This window comes from Mustela lutreola, chromosome 6 (genome assembly GCF_030435805.1).
Source record: "Mustela lutreola isolate mMusLut2 chromosome 6, mMusLut2.pri, whole genome shotgun sequence".
In the NCBI taxonomy this organism is placed as follows: domain Eukaryota; kingdom Metazoa; phylum Chordata; class Mammalia; order Carnivora; family Mustelidae; genus Mustela; species Mustela lutreola.
In genome coordinates, this window is record NC_081295.1 from 109,786,211 (window position 1) to 109,791,015 (window position 4,805).

At 38.4% G+C, this 4,805-nt stretch overlaps 1 pseudogene; it reads left to right on the plus strand.

Moving 5' to 3' along the window:
- Nucleotides 1–255: 255 nt before the first annotated feature.
- On the plus strand, nucleotides 256–1,653 carry LOC131834151 (elongation factor 1-alpha 1-like; annotated as a pseudogene).
- The last annotated feature ends 3,152 nt before the right edge of the window (nucleotides 1,654–4,805 follow it).

The window sequence follows — 4,805 nt, forward strand, 5'->3', positions numbered from 1 at the left end:
CTGATTTGAGAAGAGGTAATTTTAGTCTAATTTCACGTTAAAACATAAAGACATATAAAACATAAAGACAAAGTTTTATTTTCCACGAAGCAGGAGAATGGAGTTTTACTTTCTGCAAAGTTGAATGGGAGGTTTCCAGACTCTTTCTGAATTAGTGTCATCTTAAGGAAGCTGAGACTTCACTGTTTTCTCAGAAAGTTCAAATGAAGCTTTTTTGCAATGTTTTTGCCTCCACAACAAAGTTGTCGTGAAAACCACCGCTCAACCTAAACCAGAATGGGAAAGGAAAAGACTCATATCAACATCGCCGTCCTCAGATACATAGATTCAGGCAAGTTTATCCCTCCTGGTCATCTGATCTACAAATGTGGTGGGATTGAAAAAAGAACTATTGAAAATTTTGAGAAGGAGGCTGCTGAGATGAGAAAAGGCTCCTTCAAGTATGCCTGGGTCTTGGATAAACTGAAAGCTGAACGTGAACGTGGTATCACCACTGATATCTCCCTGTGGAAATTCGAGACCAGCAAGTATTATGTGACCATCACTGATGCTCCAGGGCACAGAGACTTTATCAAAATCATGATGACAGGCACATCTCAGGCTGACAGTGCTGTCCTGATTGTTGCTGCTGGTGTTGGTGAATTTGAAGCAGGTATCTCCAAGAACGGGCAGACCCGTGAGCATGCCCTTCTGGCTTACACACTGGGTGTAAAACAACTAATTGTTGGTGTTAACAAAATGGATTCCACTGAGCCACCCTACAGCCAGAAGAGATACGAGGAAATCATTAAGGAAGTCAGCACCTACATTAAGAAAATTGGCTACAACCCTGACACAGTAGCATTTGTGCCAATTTCTGGTTGGAATGGTGACAACATGCTGGATCCAAGTGCTAACATGCCTTGGTTCAAGGGATGGAAATTCACCCGTAAAGATGGGAATGCCAGTGGAACCACACTGCTTGAAGCTCTGGATTGCAATCTGCCACCAACTCGTCCAAATGACAAGCCCCTTGCGTCTGCCTCTCCAGGACGTATACAAAATTGGTGGTATTGGTATTGTCCCTATGGGCTGAGTGGAGACTGGTGTTCTTAAGCCTGGCATGGTGGTCACCTTTGCTCCAGACAATATTACAACTGAAGTCAAGTCTGTTGAAATGCACCATGAAGCTTTGAGTGAGGCTCTTCCTGGGGACAATGCAGGCTTTAATGTCAAGAATGTTTGTCATGGCAATGTGGCTGGTGACAGCAAAAATGACCCACCAGTGGAAGCAGCTGGCTTCACAGCCCAGGTGATTATCCTGAACCATCCAGGCCAAATTAGTGCTGGATATGCACCTGTGCTGGATTGTTACACAGCTCACATTGCTTGCAAGTTTGCTGAGCTGAAGAAGAAGATAGATCGTCGTTCTGGAAAAAAGCTGGAAGATGGTCCCAAGTTCTTGAAATCTGGTGATGCTGCCATTGTTGATATGGTTCCTGGCAAGCCTATGTGTGTTGAGAGCTTCTCTGACTATCCTCCTCTAGGCCGTTTTGCTGTTCATGACAGGAGATAGACGGTTGCTGTGGGTGTCATCAAAGCTGTGGACAAGGCAGCTGGAGCTGGCAACGTCACCAAGTCTGCCCAGAAAGTTCAGAAGGCTAAATGAATATTATCCCCAACACCTGACACCCCAGTCTTAATCAGTGGTGGAAGAACGGTCTCAGAACTATTTGTGTCAATTGGCCATTTAAGTTTTATAGTAAAAGACTGGTTAATGATAACAATGCATCGTAAAACCTTCAGAAGGAAAGGAGAATGTTTTGTGGACCATTTTTTTTTTTGTGTGTGTGTGTGGCAGTTTTAAGTTATTAGTTTTTAAAATCAGTACTTTTTAATGGAAACAATCTGACAAAAATCTGTCACAGAATTTTGAGACCCTTTAAAACAAAAGTTTAATGAGAAAAAAAAGAAAAAATCAAATGAAGTCACAGTAAAGGTATAAAATTGTAGAACTGAGTAAAAGAAAAGTGAGCAAAGTATAGGAAGGAACCACAGAAGACAAGAAAAGCCAACACAATTTTGAAGATTGATAAATGTTAATATTATCAAAGTAAGGGATGCTGAGATCTATCATTACCAGAGTGTGAAGGGAGCCAATCAAGATCAAGAAGACTTTGAAAGCTTCAATCACCTAATACTTGGATTGTGAGGTCTGTGAGAGGTTGGAAGGAAACAAAAGAACTGATTGAAAATAAGGTACAGGAAATATTTAAACTCCCACATCTCTCCCCAAACCAGGAAAGCAGACAACCTTCTGTCTCCACCCAAGCAGGAGAACGGAGTTTTACTTTCTGCAAAGCTGAATGTGAGGTTTCCAGACTCATCGACATCAAGTAGGAATGAGGTAGGGGTGAATTTTTACTGAGGCTAAGAGAAGTTAGTTTGAATCTTCATTCTGAAATATCACCAGACATTTCAACAGCAATTCTAGAAGTTAGGAAACAACAGATGAATGTTTTAAACTTGAGAGGGAAAATTATTGCAAAAATTATAATCAACTCCCTAAAGTATTCAGTTGGTAAGATAATGCAGTATAATCCTCACCATAACAATAAGCAAGGTTCAAAAACTTAAACTTAGTAAATTTACCACTGAAGTTGTTATTACTGTAAAGTTAAGCCTTCACATCTCCCTGTCGAGAAGTACTGGGTTCTCACTGCATGTTCTAAATGTTCTACATGTTCTAAAGGCCCAAGTTCTCATTAGATTCACATGATGGTGTTTGTCCTCTCTGTTAGTAAGGTCAAAAGGGTTGGTTATGTGTCCACAAGGCCATTTAGATTGTCAGGACTGAGGAGGAATTCCAGTAAATACAAATTTATTTGCTGCCAGTTACATTCGTTCCCAAATAGACCAGGAAAAATAAGGATAAGGGGACCATCATCTGTCTCTCTCCTGTCTGTGGAAAAGTTCCCTGCCCTTTCCACACACACCACATTCCACCTTCCCTCCATTTAGATCTTCACTCCCAGAAGGTAAGAACTGTATTGTGCTGCATTTTGAGGATAGAGCTGGGTTAAGGACAGGATCTGCTCACTATTTTTGGTATATGTCTAAATGCATTTTTACAGTGCCTTATTTCTGAAAATGAAATGCTTCAGCATGCAAATTCTCAAACCTAATGTATCACCAAAACACACATGTTCAGGATACTACTGTGACTATATGCTTTTCTAAACAGGATGGGAAATAGTCAACCAGAAATCAATACTATACAAGAGATCCAACACGAGAGAGAGCTTTAAGTGACATGGTTTCACTTATTTGTGGAACATAAGGAACAGCATGGAGGACATTAGAAAAAGGAAGGGAAAAATGAAGCAGGGGAATCAGAATATATATATATATATATATATATATATATATATATATATATACTGATCTTAACAACATCCAATCCAGAATGGAACAGTGGGGGAGAATGATCAAGGAGGAAAGATACCCCTAACAAAATAAAAGTTATTTTATCTGATGTGTTTTGCCACATTCAGTGGGGATTATGAGGCTCCAAGTCAGACTGGAAAGCTGGAGAAAAAAAATATTCACAGATATAACGACAAATAAGAAAACAAAAGGATGTCAAGATTATTTCTTCAAGAGAAAACTATGAGATGTTCAAGAAATAGAACGTAAACATACTAGAGTCTCTTAGTGCAAGTAACATCTACATGATCCAAGTAATGTATTGATTCAACCAAAAATTGTAGTATAAATATGCTAGGAAGTTGTAGAGAAAGAGGAGAGAGAACATTTGAAAGCATGGATAAAAAGAAGGTAATTTTAAGAAAACAACATCCTCATTTTCTATATTTGGAAATTAATAAATAATAAAGGACATGAAAACATAAAAGTAGATTACTTTTTTAAAAGATTTTTACTTTATTTATTTGACACACAGAGATCACAAGTAGGCAGAGAGGCAGGCAGAGCAGAGAGCACTATGTGGGGCTCGATCCCAGGACACTGGGATCATGACCTGAACCGAAGGCAGAGGCTTAACCACTGAGCCACCCAGGTGCCTCCAGATTACATATTTTTAAAATATGGAGGAAAGTACAAGAAGAAATGATTAAATGAACTGAGAGTGGTTAACTGTAATGAGTGTGATCCAGGAGTGAAAAGAATTTAGAAAGCAGATTTCTGAGCTTGGTTATAAGGCTTGAGGTACTGTTAACTTCTAAATTATGTACATGTATTTCAGAGAACAAAACTGAGGACTCATAATATTTAAACATTAGGTCCATCAGAAATAGTAGAATGAGATTCAAGATCATTAGTTTTACTACATTACTTCAGAACTCTTATGTTTTCCTCTATCTTTGAAGTATTTAATATTGTGAGGAAGAAAAAAGGAGAGAGTAATAATGCTGGAATAGTCAGGAAAGGTATTGAGGTGAATTCTGTCTTCTAGAGCTGCTCTGCCTGACACAATAGGTACCTGCCCTTTTGTTTATTAGAAGACTTGAAATGTAGCTAGACATATTTTTGCTATGTTAGGTAAAATGACTGAGCCACCCAAGCACCCCAATTCATTTTTTAATACATTAAGGTTTGGTTGCAACCAATTGTAAATAAAGAAAGCTAGAAATATGGTATTGGAGAAAAGGTTAGGAACCAACATGTGTTAAATGCATTTTGGAACTATTTACACAAAAATAAAAATTGAAAATGTGAAAGTAAATTATTTTTATAAGAAATGTGTAAAATGATCTAGAAGCATTACCTAGAAATATGCCATAATGTGGTTATGCAGTGATCAAATC